The sequence below is a fragment of the Sciurus vulgaris genome (assembly GCF_902686455.1).
Source record: "Sciurus vulgaris genome assembly, chromosome: 9".
NCBI classification, from domain to species: domain Eukaryota; kingdom Metazoa; phylum Chordata; class Mammalia; order Rodentia; family Sciuridae; genus Sciurus; species Sciurus vulgaris.
Window position 1 is genome coordinate 43,993,070 of NC_136469.1, and position 19,551 is coordinate 44,012,620.

The 19,551-nt window shown below is 35.8% G+C and overlaps 1 pseudogene across 1 annotated transcript; it reads right to left on the bottom strand.

Annotated features, from left to right (window-relative positions):
- Positions 1–792: 792 nt before the first annotated feature.
- Positions 793–1,871, bottom strand: LOC306669961 (rho GTPase-activating protein 29-like; annotated as a pseudogene). Its single transcript has one exon. The product of its transcript is annotated as a rho GTPase-activating protein 29-like (transcript).
- Between the last annotated feature and the right edge of the window lie 17,680 nt (positions 1,872–19,551).

Consider the following 19,551-nt stretch of genomic DNA (forward strand, 5'->3'; position numbering starts at 1 on the left):
TCAACTTCTTAAGCGAAGCTCCCCCGCCATGCTCTCTTTCTTTAGGGCAGACACTGTTAGTCTGCCGAATAAAATCTCCTGTGTGAGTTCTGGGTCCAGAGTGGTTTGTCTGGGCGCCTTTTCACTTTTCAGTAGGGGTATCTTTTCTATTAAGTCCTTCAAGGGTAGGATTATTGCAAAACTTGTCTGCACTAACCTTCCTCACATTTCTGCTGTTTCTCTCACTAGGACGGCTTGCATGAAATAACCTATCTACAGGCAAACTTACAGGTCTAATCTTGATCCTTGGTGTATGCCTCTGCATATTGTTTGTTGCTCTATCACATTTCAAAATAGGTGGCTTACTGGTTTTAAAAATATTGTTCATCTTTTGGGATAATGATTCAAGTTCTTTGTTATGAATGGGACATGCATCACATTTTTCCAATGCATTTTGATTGTGTTCTGACACCTCAAATGATGTAGCTAATTCAAATTTTTGCTTTCATTATCTGCAATGCGGATATCTTCCTTTGAAGAAAAATATAGTGGCTTCATGGAATGTTCTGAGTTTCTTTCTTCTGATAACAGAGGTTTTGAAGGACAGTTTTGATCAACCCTAGGTGTAATGCCACCTGCACTACACATAACATCTTGAGGCTGTAGGGACCCATTGAAGATCTTCTGTGAGTAAGTAATGAGGAACTCTACCAACAATGCCTAATTTGAATATTTAGCAAGGGATGAGGTGGTGACAGGAGTGGTTTGTGAGCCTTGTCCTAATGAGACTGAGTCCAAATTCTCAAATTTTGGAGTTCATCTTATTTTCTTCTGCATGATCTACTACCCGCTTAAGATGTGCAATGAGGTAATGAAGACTGTTAAAATTTGATGTTGGCAATGTCTTAGAAGGTCCTTGCTTTTTAGAAGAATTTGGTTTATTTCTATACCCATATCTGGACATTTTTTGTCCCCCGGGTTATCCTTTTTGGTTTCTTGTTCTTCATTAACATGTTGGATCTCTTTTGCAAGGCCTGTAAATTCCTTATATAATCAGAATAAAATAAATGTTTCTGGGAGCTGTCAAAGGTATAATTTTAAGATCCCACAAATGTCATGTGAATCAAATGTTGAAATGTCTACCAAGTGCATTCATTCTCCAAAGCTTGACACAGTTTTTCAGTTTTTGTTTTGTTTCCACTAACATGATAAATTCCCTGTAAACACAAGGCTCTATTTTCAATCTCTGAGGCACATATTTGGAGAATAAAAGGAATGCCATCTGGTTCCTTTTTTGCAACTTGTGTGAATTGAGCTCCAAATAAGTGTATTTTTCCCAGGAGTTTCTGATGACCACAGATAATGATTAAGTTTTCCAAACATTTTTGATGACAAACAAGGAGATACTCTTCACATTCAATACCTTGGAATACTATAATGCCTTCACAACCTGCATTTTGTGGGGGAAATCTCAATTTTCGGAACTTATGAGTGACAGCTGCTTTTGACGTTAATGTCTTCTTAAATTCTCCAAGGAATTGGGTTCAGCTTCTGAAGGGGAAGGTAGCTTTCTTTCATCTAAATCATCTGCAGAAGACATGGTTCCACTGAATGGAGTTTGTGGAAGTTTTTGATGAAATTCTCCTGGACTTACAGATTCTGAATCCAAGATCTAGATTCACTGCTCCCTCTAGTACTCTGAGTCACTAACCATCCCAAATGCCCCTGATCGTATGAAAGAAAAACCAGTTAGGTCTGCACTGTTAGAGCATCTGTCCTCTTCAATTTTATTACAACTGTCAGGAAGGCACACAACATCCTCTATAGAGTTAACAGGGCCATATCTAGATGTCTGGGAACTATTCGTTAATGGTTTATGTACATTCCCATCAACTTTTCTTCTTCAGTTGAATTTAAGGCCTTCACAATTCACTGTACGCTTGGCCTGGATCATGAAGTTTGGCATTACCAGAGAGAAACTGTGAACTCAAGGCAAGGGAGGTAGCCTGCAGTTGCTGCATCTGAAAGAGGTTAACTGTTACAGCTTTAAGGGTAAGATCATACTAGAAAACAAGTGTCCTGAATTGTGTTAAAATTTCTCTTTTGGTATTTTCAAGATCATTTCGTCTTTCTTCAACATTTGTTACACAAACTTTGTAGAGTTCATTTGCTGCTTCTACTTTTTGAAGAGCTTTTTCTTCCAACCTTCGTTTTTTTTCTAATGGCTTATTGAGATTTTTTGCTAATCTACCACTTGAGCACTGGTGCTCCTCCTCTGCACAAAAACATGGAAGATTTTGATTTTTCATATCCATCTTGATGTTGCATCAAGAGAAGTTTCTGTTTCGAGCACTTTATTTTGTTCCTGTTCCAAAGTTCCTTTATTTTTCTATTTCATTTTCCCCCCAGTAAAGACCGTACAAATTTGTTGGCTTGGAGAGCTGAAATTGTTGTAAAAGGTGACTATTTTTTATGTGATTGAAGAGAGCACTGAAATAGAAACTGTAGTTGGCATAAACTCCTGTAGTCCAAAGTTAACTCTAGTTGCCTCTGTCAACTTTACAATATTTCGGGTGGACTCCAATTCCAAGTTAAGCTTTTTTTAAACCCATGACACTATTATGGGGCACAACTTAAGAACAGACCCATCACCACTGAGAAGTCCAAATTTGAGTGTTTATTAAGCTGGCCAGCTGACTGTCTCACACAATGCCCCAAAAATGGCTATTGGGAGAACAGCCCTGACCATAGGGTTGTAGGGATTCTTATACCAAAAATAACATCAATCATAAGTGTCTGTTGCTATGATTTGAAATTACAAACTAACATCATGAGATCATCAACAGAGGGGGAAGTGGGTCAAAATGACCCTTACCTAGGTACAAACTAAAGAATGGTTACTAACATCCACACAATCACTGTTCACATGGTACATTGTTTAGGAGCAATAGGAATCAAAGAGAGTACTTTTTCTTTACATAGGGATTGTCATTCTGTATTGTTAAACAGGTCACACTAAGTAACTGATGATGGGTACAGAGGCTGGGTGTTCCCATGGGAGAAGCTTATTTCCTACATAACATGGACTCTCCGAGCAAAATGGAGTCTGTTTAGTCCATTTCCCTTAGAGTCTGGCCTATAACATTCTCATGGAGTCAGATCTGTCAGCCCATCACAACACTATATTCTTTGTATATTTTGACCTTGTTTTAGCATATGACAAGGTCAATTCAACAGAGTCAGTGTTCTTAACAGCACACGGTCTAATATTTTAGGAGAAAAATTTCGTTTTTCTTTGGTTAACTCGACTGAGCCCTCAGAAATGTTAAAATTATTTTTCTGAGAAACAGGCAGTTGTAAGGATGAATCATTGCCTACATCTCCCATAAGGAAGTTTGTAAAGCTATTCCCAAAGGTAAATACCAAAGTTTCAATGGAAGAAAACACTTCCATTTTTGTTTTATTCATTAACTTCTGTAAAATTCACAACTTTCACTTTTGCAGTAAGCATTTCTGTAGCATTTTTAAGATCAACAGAATTGAGGTTCTGATGCTTATATATGAATGACTTTTTTAAAACAACCTGAAAGAATAGCTTCTTTCAAATACAGCAACATAGGGGAGAACTTCCTGATATCATTCACCAACTCCTGGATGTAGTCCGGATTAAAAATGAAGTTAGAGTTTACCAATTTCTGTCCCATTTCAGAAGCTGTAACATCAGTAGAGATGGCCTGAAAACCAAATGCGTTTTCTCTTTGCCTTTTTCTGTTTGTGAGCAATCACCCTCTCATTTAACAGAAAAACTGAAATCCTCGGCCTTTGTACTAGTCAGACTGAAATTTCAGGAAACTTCACCAAACTTCCAAAAAAGATTCCAGTGGGAGACACGGACGTGAAGATCCCGGTAAGGAAACCCAGGAGTAAAAGTAAAGAGCCCCCGAACTCCGCAGGGAGGCGATGAACGCGACCGGCTAGAAAACGGAAAGAAACTGTGAACGCTGGGTGGGGAGACCTAGATGAGGAGGAAAGTCCGCCCGCAAATCTCGCCCACGGCTCCCGCGGAGTCACCCCACTCGGCTGCTCAGCAAGGTTCGCGACCGCCTCGCTCATGTGCGCGCATTGCCAGGGTCCTAACCTCCTCAGGACCCCGCCCCGCCCGCCCGCAGCCGCCTCCTCCCGGCACCGCACGGCTTCCCCGACCCGGAGGGCAACTGGCCGGCGGTGGGCGCTGCAGTCCCGAACCCCGTCAGTCGCCAGAGCGAGCACTGCTGTTCTACACTCACCGCGACGCTCCATCCCGCGTCCAGGACACTGATGCCAGCGAACGCTCACGGCAGCCGTCCCAAGGCTGGAGCTCGCTGCCCCCAAACCCCACGCATGGCCCGCTGGCGCCCGGCCACGCCGCCACTTCCCCGGCAGTCACCGCCAGGACCGCGCCCCCGCGTACGCCACGCCCCCTGATGTTTTTGAGTGGCATATATTACTTATTAATGGCAGTATTATTTGTATTAACTTTATAGTCTTGAAACATTGTATAATGAGTTTAAATGAATAAATACACAAATTCGAATGTGATGAAAATGTTTCTAAGACTTTAACATATATAAATGAATAAACAACCTAAGTGTGAGGATACTAAAAATTATACTATTGCTTAATTTGTAGCTGTGTTGAAATTGCCACTACTATTTACAGATTCTGCAGAGAACACATAAAAAAATCTACTTATAGATTCTTTCTGAGGAAAAGGAGATAAGTTGTTTTAAATATTTAAATAAAATGGGATAATATGCTGAGACAAAGAGAAATTTAAAGGTAAATGAGATGTTCTGTAATGCCTTGATTCTAGAAATAGTGATAATTTAAATGTGCATATAATTAATTGAATGCAATAAAATAATTTAATGAGAAAATATTCATGCATTCAAGAGAACTTCAAATCACTGATAGAGATTATAACTTCCTTTATTGCAGATGGAAATTGGCATTTTTGGACATTTTCTTTGTCGTTTTTGTTTTAAAGTACCTCAAGTGAGTCAAATTTACAACCACATATTTCAAATGCTGTTCAACTGAATGCACTTGTTAGGACCATTTCAATAAAGAACAGTAGGAAATTCAAGGAATAAATGTAATTTTTTTTTCAAATAAGATGTCCCTAAATATGTACAGCAAAGTTTGGTTAATTCATTGTCTCAGGAGTGTCTTTACAAGCCCTATAAATCTATTTCTGTTTTCTGCCATTTTCTGTAGCATCATCTCCCTGAACTGTAGTCACAGAGTAGAGGCTAAATTCTCATACACCATTACTCAAAGGGAGAAAATGATTCTTCTTCTGAGTTCATTTCTAAAGGACAAAACTTTGCCAAAAACTAGACCTGAAACACTTTTCTACTTCTGAACTTACTACTGACAAGGGATGCAGATCCATTTTTAATTACCCTAGACCAAATAATATTTACTTGAGGTATCAGAACAAAAGTACAAGAACAAATGCATATATACAACACATTAAACATCTATTTTTTTAAGAGTCTCTTAAGCATTTTCTTTCCTATAGTATAATCATTCTTTTACTAACTCACATTTGAGGTTTTAAAAAACATTATATATACCTAAAGTAATAACTTTTTCCATATCTAAACCAACTAATACACATATCTATATATCAGTACAATTAGGATCATGTATGTGTACATCCATGTGAGACACTGAGGAAATGAGAGAAAGAGACAGAGCGATACAGAAACAGAGACACAGAAACCATATGACAATATGCTTAGGCTTCAATTCTTATCTTCAGGTTAGCGTAATGAAAAAGCTTCACCTGTTGGTTTGTTTATGCTTAGACTGGTATATTCTGTTTCTGTTAAAATTTTCATTGTATTTTTTACCCTTTTAACTATAAAAAACACAACACTTAAACAGAACCAGGTAACTCTTTGGGGGATAAATATTTTTTTCATGATGTTCTCATTTCCTTGGAAAGTAACTCAAAGTATTTTCAGTACTTTTGGAATGCATCATTTTTAATATTTAGGACAGTGTATCATTACTACAAAGATATTATCTAAGAGATTATAAGGTTTATTGGTGCTTTGGAGCAGGATATATTAAGGAAGTTTGTTAAAGAGAGAATTACATCACATGAACATGGCAGTAATGCAAGAAAAGTAGACACAACTATGTCCTCAGTTAAACAAGATCTAGAAAAACCAGTCAGATGTTCAGACACATAAAGAAAAATAGGACTTAGTCCTACATCTTCATTCCTTAATAGCCTTTAGTTTGGAACAACTTGGTATGGAAAAGGTCTTATGAGAAAATGTAATAACAACTGAAAAGATTGTTTAGAAATTCTGTTTTATTTTTGAGGAACCAACATTCATATTTCTATATTGGCTGCCTCATTTTATAGTTCTATTTGAAATGAACAAGGGTTTCTAACTCTTCAAGCCCTTCAACATATCTATTATTTCCTCCTTCATTTTAATTTTATTTTTAACTGACATGTAAAAATAAAATTATAGCTTGGTATAATGGCACATGCCTGTAATCCCAGCAATTTGAGATGTTAAGGCAGGAGGATCACATGTTCAAGGCCAGACTAGGCAACTTAGCGAGATGCACAGGAACTCAAAATAAAAAGAACCGTGTATGTAGCTCACTGATAAAGCACATTTTTATCACTAAGTTACACCTGGTATGTGAGCAGAATAAAATAAATAAATAAAATTTTACATATTTGTGGAATTTCTTGTAGTGTTTAAATATGTACACAATATGTAATTCTGTATTTCAGGGTTTCACATTTTCTTCACCATTCAGCAGTTGATGAACACTTAGGATGTTCTTATTGGCTATTGTAAATAGTGCTGCAGTAAACGTAACAGTGCAGATATCTCATTGACATTCTGTTTTTATGTCCTTTGGATGTATACACAGTAGTGGGATTGCTAGATCTTATAGTAGTTTTATTTTTAATTTTTTGAGGAACTTCCACACTGTTCTGCAATAATGACCATACTCATTTACATTCCCAGATACTATGTTCAAGAGTTCTATTTCCTCCACATTCTCTCCAACATTCTAATCTTTTGTCCTTGTAATCATAGACATTCTTAGTAGAGGGAGATGATATCCTTTTATTTTTTTATTTACATTTCTCTGACAATTAGTGACATAATATATTTTTTCACATACCAGTTGGTCATTTGTTTTGTTTTGGGAAATGTATTTTTAGTTATAGATTTATGTCAGACTTTTTCCTAATGAGTTTTTGGATTTTTTTCATGTAGCCTAGGTATTAACCCTTTGTTGGATCTATACTTGCAAATATTTTCTCTCACTCTATATGTTGCCTCTTCACTCTGTTGTTCCCCTTTTGCTGCATGCACAGAAACTTTTTGATTCAATGTAATCCCATTTATTTTATTTTAATAATTTATTTTAAGGATTTTATTAATATTCCACAGTTTTTCATCTACCTGCACATTTTTTGCTTTTTCTTTAAATTGCTTAAATATTCTATTAATTCCTGCACATACAAAATTTATGTCTCTTCTATTTCCTCTCTCTTCTTCTGTCAAGTCATTTTATATTACTAGTGGAAAGTTAAAGATGTTATAATAGAGTATGGGATATTATCAGAAAAAAATACTTTAAAAGGTCACGTAGTTCATACAACTTTATATATTTTAATTGCCTATTTTTGCTTTCATTTTCTGTGCATTTGGCAGTTTCTCAAAAAAAATCCTTCCACTTTCCAATATCCTGAGCCATGTCCCGTTTTGTTTTTTTTTTCTAGCTGTTATATAGTTTTAGTTCTTATGTTAAAATATTTAATCCATGTTGAGTTGATTTTTATAAATTGTGAGATAGGAGTCTAGTTTCATTCTTTTACATGATGACATCCAATTTTTCCATCATCATTTATTGAAAAGACTGTCCATTCTCTAGTGCATAATCTTAGCATTCTTGTTAAAATCAGTTGGGGTAGGTGCATGCATTTACTTTAGGCCCTCTATTCTGTTCATTGGTCCATGTGCCTGTTTTTGTTATTTCCATATGTTATGCTGTTTTGATTACTACCACTTTGTTTTATTTGGCAGTCAGGTAGACCTTTTTTTAAATTCTCTCTCTCAAGATGGCTTTATCTGTGTAGATGATTTTGTGATTGGATGCAAGTTTTAGGATTGTTTTTCCTTGTTCTATAAAGAACGTCATTGATATTTTGATAAGGATTGCATTGAAGCTATAGATTGCTTTGAGTAAAATGGACATTTTAACAATATTGATTCCTTGTATCTTTGAACACAAGGTATCTTTCCATTCTCTTGTGACTTCTTCAAATTCTTTCAGCAATTTTTATCATTTTCACTGAAGAGCTTTTCTACCTTACTGGCTAAATTGATTCCTAGTTAATTTTATTTTATTTTGGAATTATTGTAATTGCTTTATCCATTTCTATTTTAGATAATGACTACTGGTACATAAAATATTACCGATTTTGGGATGTTGGTTCTATATTCTGTAACTTTGCTGAATTAGTTTGTGAATTTTAATAGATTTTTTGGTGAAATCTTTGAAGTTCTTTTTTTGATAACATCTATTCTATTCTTTCCTTAAATCTCTGTAATTCTAATTGCATAAACATCAGACCATCAGATATTTTAAAATCATATATTTTAGCTTTTTCCTTTAGATTATCAAGCCATCTGTCCTTTTACTCTGAAATCCCAATTAATCTCTTAAGTCCTTTTACATTCATTTTTCATATTGTAGTTTATGTTATGCAATTTGTTTTGTTTTTGTTTTTATTGATCTTCCCTGGTTTTTCGTCTACCTGCACATTTTTACTTTTTTTTTTAGATTGAATACTTTTTCAATTCTTATACGCACATAATCTTTGTATGTTTCCCTTTCCTGATATTTATGATTGTAGCCTCTATTTCCTTTCTTTTCTTCTGTCAAGTCATTATTAGTGGAAAGTCAAAGATAAGTTATGATGTAGTATGGGATATTATCAGAAAAAAACTTTAAAAGGTCACATAGTTTATACAACTTTATATATTTAACTGTATTATTTCATTGAGACCGTCAGACAATAAATCATATTTCATGGATTATTTATACATTTGACATAATATATTTTATCAAGTTTTAAAAATTAATTTTGTCATATTAGTTATACAGAGGTATTATTAGCATTAAGGAAATAGCAAAAGGTATTTTAATAATATTAAAATTGGTAAAAGCAATGATTTCTTAATATCTTTACTCCTACTTTATTCTTCCTAAGAATATCATAGTGAACCATATTCATAACCCTATCCTGATAGATTATTAATGCTTTTATATCTGTTAAAGAAAAGTAATTTTTTAAATTTAATTTTACTTAAAATTTTGATAAAATGAATCAAATATTTTTTTTATGTTGAATAGAAAAGTTTTTAAGGGTTTAATTCTAACAAACCAATAATTTACTTTTGCTTTCACTTTTTCTAGAATTTCACTTCAGCAAATGCTGTATCATTGGTGAAAATGTGTCAGTCTACTTTTTGCTTCTCTGCTGTTTCCCTTTGCAGAAAGAATCTTGCATGGACCTGAAATCATTTTATGAATTTGCTAAAAAGCAATCTTAATTACTTTCCAGGCCTTGATTTCTACATTTGCAGTTTTATAAACGTATATTAACTTATTGTTGTATCTGAAGGTACATATTTGGGGATTAAATTTATCAAATTTAAATATTGTGATACCCCAGTGAGCATGAAACCCACTTACTTGGTTGTACCTGTTCACATAATTGATTTCTATATTCATGGGGATTCTGAAGCACTAAGTGCATGAGCAGCTATCATTAAGGCAGTTTTCACAGTTTCACAGACCTCTGAATATTGTGTTCCAATGATCCACCAACTGTAAAAGGGAATATGAATAAAGACCTAGCAGTTCTTTTGAATATCATGAATAGCTATTATTTTTTTCTGCAAGCCATGAAAACGAATCACCCTATATTTACATTAGATCATTCACTTCCATTTAAACCTTATGTACTTTATCATGTGGAAGAAATGTTAGCCAAAGATTAAAAACCCACATATTATGTGTGAAACCTCTTATGCCCTTGAATAAATGATAGATATTAACATAGATATTAAATATATGCATAATAGTTTTCTCAAGCAGAATTTATCTTTATATTTATGTAATCATATGCACTAGGTCTTGGGCATGGGAAAAGGCAATTAAAAAGAAAATCTGTACAATTTTTTTTTTAAATTACTGGAATGAAATAGTTTACTATCAAATACCTAAATGGTATTTGTAAGTTTTTCCTCATAAAGTAATTATATATAGTAATAAAAATTGATTTGCTAAATTAAGTATTTCTCAGTGTCGCAAAATTAGTAAATTCATAAATTTCCCAAATAAATGAATTAACAAAGTTAAAACGTTTCTTTAGCAGTCTTCTCAAGACAACTTCTGGATTGAGATGGATTAATTTGAATTAACAACTTATTAATACAAAAAATATGTGTATGAATGTATGTGAAGAATTTTTTGTTCCTAGAATTGTGTAAAATACTTTTGGAAATATTATTCTATCTGTAATCTTTAATGAATAAAGAACGTTCTTTTTACATTTTAATTTACATACAACTACAGAATTACCATTGCCCCAAATCATGAAGTCATGCTATGCAGACTCCATTTTTTATTGGAGCCAGCTAGTCATTTTTTAATTAAAAAAAATCAATATGATATTCATTCCAGAAAATTTTATATGTAGAGCATGCCCGTACTTTTATCCATAGTACCTGTTCTACAATTAAAACAACACATCCCTCTCTACAATTGATCAGTGTTTACTCCTCTCATGTTTTGGCCAGAGGGAGAGGTTCAAGGCTTAGATCTACTCAAAATTATCCACTTATTTTTCTGTTCACTCTGATTGTTTCAGTGGTGAAACTATAATTTAAGTTTACTTAATAAGACTCCTGGGCATCATATGAAAACCTTTTGGGAAATCCTGGAGGAAGGCTACTCTTGTCAGTTTGTATGGGGAGCTAAGGAAAGAAAAATGTCTTTGGCAGGTCCACATAGTCAGGCAAGAATTTGGTCTCTTTAGCTTAATAACTCAGCAGATACAGCTTTACTTACATTTTGTATAGCAGATATTTTTCCATATGGTTTTTCTGACAAACTACTACAGGAGACTGACAAAGCAAACTCTGAGATGTTTGAGTACAGTTATGTCCTTTTCTTTAGACAACTACTCTCTGCTTGAGATAAAGCCCAAAGCTTCCTATTAATCGATGTAGAAACTAAACTTCTAAATTTGCGTTACCAAGAGATCATGAAATCTGAGCTTCCTTTCATTAACTAACCGAACAAAAAAGTAGAATATAGACAGGTTAGTCCATCATTACGTGCATGTTACATATAGAAAATCGGGGTTAAGTTGATCTTATTCGTATAATCAAGGGCCTCAAGCACTAATGATACCTATTTTTCCTTCAGTGGCACTTTCCTCAACTCAACCTTAGTGACCTCATTGGGTTTTCTCTATGTACAGTTGGCTAAGGAGTGTTGTTACCACATGTGGGGATTTCAGTAATACCATTCCCCTAATAAGGGAGGAGCCTAAAATAGAATAAGCATGATTAAATGAAACTAACATAGAAAAAACAAATAATGCTTCTCTTTACCACACTTTTACACTAAACAAATCTATGAAATAAACTTAATAGTTAACATAGGTAAGATATTGAAGGAACAAGAACAAAGAAATGCATTAAGGGGCACTAAGATAAGATGTCTCTCCTAGTTATAAAATATATGATGGAAGAATATGGAAGGATATCAAGTAAAGTGGAATTTCTTAATAAGGTGAATAACATCTCAAGCACTTTTATATCTTTTGCTTTCTTTCTTCAAACATTTCAGTATTACTCAATGGAAAAATTAATAAAGTTTAATGGTAGCAAAGACTATAATTGAATTAATTCATGGGTTAATATGGGCTTCTGCAGTTCAATATGTATCCAGTACTACTACTACCAAATGCCCAACTTTTGAAAAGAGAACAGAGATAATCTTCTTAATGGCACAATTTATCAGTGCCTGGCAATAAATGGGCTGATTAGATTGGACTTCATCCTTTTCTTTTCAAGGACGTGTCTGTAGCAAAAAAATTTGGAAGGCAAACATAGCAACTTCTCCCAATCAGATGACAAATTTGATTCCTGATCAGTATAAGAAAGATAAAGTCTTCCTCCAGGGTAAAAAAGTGATTTGCTATCATTCTTATAAAATTGGAGGTTTACCAAGTTTAGTGTTAGCTTTGACCTCTTTGTGAGCAATATTCACCTAAGACATTCTGATTGAGACCCATGAAACTTGACGGGGGCAAAGGGAACTGTTATAAATAGGAAGTTTCTGCTTCCTGCTCTTCCATAAGTAATAAACTAGCTAAATTTATTTTGGGCTCATTGATTTCTTATTGGTTAAACTGATGAAAATCAAGCAAGTCAACTAGAATCACCCTACTGTTTAGGGATTATTCGACTTACTGTTAGAGAATTTTATTTTATTATTTTTTTTTCTCATTGGAATGAACTGCTGCAGTGCCCACTCAATTGAATCCATTATTTTCCATCATGGATTTCTATAATACTTTTGTGAAAGTATATCAAATAAAGGGAGTGAACAGGCTCATTCACACAAGTGATCCATTAACTTAACTAAGTGGATCAGTTTGAATAATGGAATTAACTACTAAAGATTCAGAAACAGTGTGTTATAATCAGCTTTCAATCACTCTGAAAACATATCCAAGATAAACTACTTAAAAGAGGAATAATGTATTTGTGCTTATGATTTCAAGGGTTTCAGTGTATGGTCTGTTGGTTCTGTGGTAAGGCAATGAAGCATAATGGAAATATGTGACAGAGGAAGGCTGTTTACCTCATGGAAGCCCAGAAGCAAAGAGAAAGAGGCCAGGATCCTCCTATCACCTATAAGGGAAGGCCTCCAATAACTGAACTTCCTTTTACCTTCTAACAGTGGCAAGCTGAGGACCAAGTCTTTAACACATGAGTTTTGAGGAACAGTTCAGATCCAAAGTATAGTACATTTTTAATAACACCTACCAAAGCAAAGACTGGATACCACGTAAAGTTCCGATCTAGGAACAAATGCATGCTACTGTTTCTCCCATAGTCACAATACTCAGGTCTGTGTATCAAGGCATCAAGAAAAGAAGTGACCTTTTCTCCTATTAGCCAAAATCTCCCTTCATACTTATACATTTTTCTTTATGACATTTATGACTTTTCTGGTTAGAGTTCTTTATTATCCAGGGAGAAAATTTTCTACTAGGTGAAAAAACAATGTTTGCATTTAAGTGTAAATTAAAAATTCTACCCAGCCACTTTGGGCTTAACATACCACTGGACTAAGGAAAAGAATGAGATATTTGAGAGAAAGAAGATAATATCTTCATATTTCATTTTTGCCAATAAAACTATAAAATAAATGCCACACAGGCAGGCTAAATGTCTCAAATCCTGAGACTATCTTTAGAAGCATGTTCAATAGGGGAAGTCCAGTGAATGGAATACACTGTCATCTTCTATCAAATAAAGAGGTCCCTGAGAATATCCCTTCTGATCAAGATCTCATTCAGTGTTTTTCCTAATAGACACTAGAAGTTGTTTGCTGATCTAATTCTCATAGAATTCATATAAAATAAGCAAGTTTATTTCTTAATGCATTATGTACTAGTAAGCCTATTTGAAAGAAGTTTGGATATGATTTTTTTCTTGGTCTTTTTACATTATTTTAGATTTCTTCAGGAATAAACCGATACAAGGACTTGTATAAAATTTATTTGGAAGGTGTTCCAGGAAACATTGGTAGAAGAAAAGACATATGAGACAGAGGAGGAAAAGAAGTCAATACTGGGTGCCTTATTAAGAAAGTTACCATGGTGAGCAACTGAAAATAAATCTTGTTTTGGAAATATGGGACTTTACTTAAAGCACATAGTGCAGATATCTTACCTGGAGGTAAGGCACCTTGGGTATTTCCATATTAACTCCCATCAATCACTGGTTGAGAGATGCTCCCAGGGGCATGCAAGTTCACTGGCACTTCCATGTGGTGTGGATATAACAGGTTGCACAGGACAGAGAACACCTTCAGGGAGGGTCATAGAAGCTGGCAGCCGGAAGTTAGACTGGTGTGAACAAAAATGTTAAATACTGACAGGACATGGGCAAAGTGCCAAAAACATTTACCACATATTTTATATGCTTGGTGAGACAAAATTTTATTAATGTTAATAAATATATTTTGTTTTCTAATTCCTGATTGGGACAAAAATGGCCATTGTCCTTTGTATCATCCTTAACGTTGGTGGTAAGATAGTATAAAAAGTGAATATTCAAAATTCCCTCATATGAAGGTTGTGATCTTTTATCAAGAGCAAGTTTATTATATCATATCAAATAAGGTCAATGAGATAATTATATGTGAAAGTGCTGTGTAATGTTTAAGTACCATAATGATTTCAGTTAATTAACTCCATAAATTCTGACACTTAAAAGATTAAATAGTGTTAAATGATTTACCTTATAACAAGAGTTAGCAAATTAATCAGGCAAATGGATCAATTTTCTTACATAATGTTTTAAGAATTATTCCTTGAGTACATCCATCTGTAATATGGAAAATATTTATTTCATTCTAAATGCATTTAAATTATACTGTTTGATATTTCACATGAACTTTAAAAATGCTTCTTGAACTTTTATAGAAAAAGTAAAAGAAAAACATTATTCACTTCTAGAGAATACTCATATACTGAAATGAGGAAATATAGCAGTTACTGAAGTGAATTAAAAGCAAATGCTTATTTAAAAACCACATCTGTTTTATAACCACAAATATCAAAATATTTGGGAAAGTTTTGATATTATTATAGATTATCTATAAAATGTATAGTTTTAAAATTTTCTACTAATAATGTATTTGCAATATCATGGATACTGTTGATTATATGCTGTATTGTGTAGAATGAAGTAAACATTCTGAAAGTTCTCTCCTTTTCATAAATGTTTCCATTTCTATTTTAACTTTAATTAAACTAAATATTTAATTATTAATAAATAATATTAATATTAACCACACAATATTAACCCTACCTTCCTTAAAATATGTTTGTTATTTACATTATTTGTAGCAGGAATTTTATTAATTGAAAGGTAGATAAAATATAGAGGTCAATGACCATACCATTTTATAATGAATATATTACAAAGTATATTGAAAAATAGGAACTGGCTTTGTGAATTTGTAATGGAAATTTGTTTTTAAAATTTGAAGTATTAAGAGTAGACTTAGGTAATAATCTATACAAAATTTGGTTTTCTAAAATTGTAGCTTGAAATATATATACATATATATTTATTTATACATGTATGTACATAGTTAGGTTAAAATATACATATACACGCACATGCAAATATATTTTACCTTGAATGTGAAAGATATATAAAAGATTGCAATTAAAATAATTTTATGATATTCAAAAAGATGTTTTAATACTTAAAGGTTATTTTTAAGAAGTGACTATATCAAAATAAAAAATACATTTTTATATCTAAATTAATTAGCTATATGTTTGAATAATTTAGATTTTATTCTATACATGCCAAATTTATTTTTACAGGTTTACTGAGGTATAATTGACAAATAAAATACTTAAATATTTATGGGGTAAAGGTGAGACTTTCATGTTTGTATAGTTTGTAAAATGGTTGCCATAATCAAGCTAATTAACAAACTCATGACTTCACATGAGTTTTTCTAGCATAGTGGGAAAATAAACGATGTAATCTCTTCAAATTTTTCAAGTATACATTTTTATTATTCATAGTCAATATGTTCTATAATATATCTCCAAAAATTATCTATCTTGTCCAACAGAAACTTTATTGCCTTTGACCAACCAAGTGTACCTCCAGACCTTGGCAATCAACATTCTGCCCTCTGCTTTTTTGAGTTCAACTTTTTAGATTCTACATATAAATGAACTAATATAATGTTTGTAAATCTGAGCCTGACTTATTTCACCTAACATTTATGTGTGGGGGTGGGTACTGGGGATTGAACCACTGAGCTGTATCTAAGTACTTTTTAATTTTTAAATTTGATACAAGGTCTCACTAAGTTGCCCAAGCTGACCTTAAACTTTTAACCCTACTGTTTCAGCCTTCCAGATATCTGGAAAAATAGGCATGCTTTGTATGATTTTAAAAAGTCAGCTTTAAAACTTTAAAACAGCTTTCTTCATAATGCAACATTAGTCAGATATTGTTAGTCACTTTCTGTGACAATAACAAATATCAGAAATAAAAGTTTAATAAGGGAGAGGGATTCAAGATGGCGGACTAGAGGGTGGCTGCGTTTCGTGTTGCTCCAGGACTCAGGACTCAAGAAGAGGAGATATAGAGAGCCTTGGGACCAACTCAAAGCAGCCGGGCGAGAGTCCCCCACTGGGCAGGCGTCCCGGACGGGGCAGGAGTACTGGACGGGGCGGTAGCCCCAAAAGCAGGGATCTTTGCAAAGTAGAACGGCCGACGAGGCGCCCCTCCCCCCGCCGGAGCAGTGATCGCAGACAGCTGGGAGCATTGAAGAGGGGGCTGCCCAGAGGAGAAGGAGAAATACGGGCTCGGCACGTCGCTTGGAATTGGATCAGCTGCGCCAGGGCTCCGGGCGGCTATCCGGAGGAGCAGCGTGGACTCAGGACTCAAGAAAAGGAGATATTGAGAGACTTGGGACCAACTCAAAGCAGCCGGGTGAGTGTTTCCCACTGGGCGGGCATCCCGGACGGGGCGGTAGCCCCCGGACAGGGCGGTAGCCCCGAAAACAGGGATCTTTGCAAAGTAGAACTGCCGGCGAGGCGCCCCTCCCCCCGCCGGAGCAGTGATCGCACACAGCTGGGAGCATTGGAGAGGTGGCTGTTTACCACAGCGCTTGGACTCGGCGCAACCCACCCGCGCTCTGGGAGGCTGCCCAAAGGAGAAGGTGCTTGGTGAGCTGTTTGGACTGAACGTGACCACCCCTGAACACAGGGGGCTGCCCAGAGGAGAAGGAGAAATACGGGCTCGGCACGTCGCTTGGAATTGAAGCAGCTGCGCCAGGGCTCTGGGTGGCTATCCGGTGGAACAGTGTGGTGAGTGGTTTGGTCCCAGAGCATCCGCTCCTGAACATAGGGGGGTTGTCTGGAGAAGGAGGAGGAGCGCGGCGGGGTGCTTGGGCTCGAAGTGACTGCACCAGGGCTACGGGAGGCAGTCGGGACAAGAAGGTGCACAGTGAGTTCTTGGGACTCGTGACGCACCAGATCTCTGGGTGACTGCCTGGTGGAGAAAGTGGTGCGTGGTGGGTCACTTGGTCTTAGAGTGACCGCACGGAACAACAGGTGGCTGCCGGAGGAAAAGGCGTGTGGTGGGTCACTGGGACTCGGAGCGATTGTAAGGGGCTCCAGGTGGCTGCTCAGAGGGGCCGCATAGCCAGGCGAAAAGTGCAGAGCAGGGTCCTAGACGGCTTCTTGGTGGAAGGGCCCCACAGACAAACTGAGGGGCAGAGCGAAGGCTCCAGGACTGCAGGCAGCTTCTCTGAGGAGAGGCAGCCGAAGGAGATTCGTTTGCGAAGGGTGAGGCTTCCAGGCCCAGGAGGTAGGTCCGGGTCCCTGGGAACATTGCAGAAGAAGGCTGCCCAGCCCAGGCGGTAGTTGTGAATTGAACGGAACCTCTGGGAGGAAAACCGACCAGCGAGACCTCCCCACCGGGTGACTCCTCCCTGTTGGGTGAGGTTCTCCCAAAAGGACCGTAAAATCAGAGACACAGGCCCAAACTGGTCTTGTATCAGCCCATAACCTACTTCCCTTCTGGATGACCATTCATCAGCAAGTGAAGGTACCTCTGCCCACTAGCAGGGAATATACCCCACCAGAAGGCCACCACCCCTAGGGAGTCAGCTCCCTTGTGGAGCACTGCATTATCAACTTCCTCCAAGATTTTAGGCTACTGAAGACTAAGAGGGGATATAATAGAAATCTTCAGGGATATTATAAGACAATAGAGGAAATCTGCAATATCACAGCGGTCAACTGATACCTGAACAATATGAGAAAACAAGGAAAGAAAATGCTGCAAACAAATCTAGATGTTACATCAATGAAACCCAACGACAGCATGGCAGAAGAAATGACAGAAAGGGAGTTCAGAATGTACATAATTAAAATGCTCAGGGAAGCAAATGACGAGATGCAAGAGCAAATGCAGGCACTGAATGATCGCACCAATCGACAGTTAAAAGGGCAAATACAGGAAGCAAAAGATCACTTCAATAAAGAGTTAGAGATATTGAAAAAAAACCAAACAGAAATCCTTGAAATGAAGGAAACAATAAACCAAATTAAGAACTCCATAGAAAGCATAACCAATAGAATAGAACACCTGGAAGACAGAACATCAGACATTGAAGATAAAATATTTAACCTTGAAAACAAAGTTGAACAAACAGAGAAGATGGTAAGAAATAATGAACAGAATCTCCAAGAACTATGGGATATCATGAAGAGGCCAAATTTGAGAATTATTGGAATTGAGGAAGGCTTAGAGAAACACACCAAAGGAATGAACAATCTATTCAATGAAATGCTATCAGAAAATTTCCCAAATCTGAAGAATGAAATGGAAGATCAAGTACAAGAGGCTTATAGGACTCCAAATATACAAAATTACAACAGACTCACACCAAGGCACATTATAATGAAAATGCCCAACATACAAAATAAAGACAGAATTTTAAAGGCCGCAAGAGAGAGGAATCAAATTACATTCAGGGGGAAACCAATACGGATATCAGCAGATTTTTCAATCTAGACCCTAAAAGCTAGAAGGGCCTGGAACAACATTTTTCAAGCCCTGAAAAAAAATGGATGCCAACCAAGAATCTTATACCCAGCAAAACTTACCTTCAAATTTGATGATGAAATAAAATCCTTCCATGATAAACAAAAGCTAAAAGAACTTACAAAAAGAAAGCCAGCATTACAGAACATTCTCAGGAAAATATTCTATGAGGAAGAGATGAAAAACAAAGAAACAAATCAGCAATGGGAGGAACCATCCTAAAGGAATTGTCAAATAAAGGAAGAACCAAGTCGTCTCAAAATAAATAAATAAATAAACAAACAAATAAATAAATAAATAAATAAATAAAATGAACCAAATGACCGGGAATACTAATCATATCTCAATAATAACCCTGAATATTACTGGCCTGAACTCATCAATCAAAAGACATAGACTGGCAGATTGGATCAAAAAGAAAGATCCAACAATATGTTGCCTGCAAGAGACTCACCTCGTAGAAAGAGATACACATAGACTAAAGGTAAAAGGATGGGGGAAAACATATCATGCACATGGACTCAGCAAAAAAGCTGGGGTATCCATCCTCATTTCAGATAAGGTGGACTTCAAGTCAAAA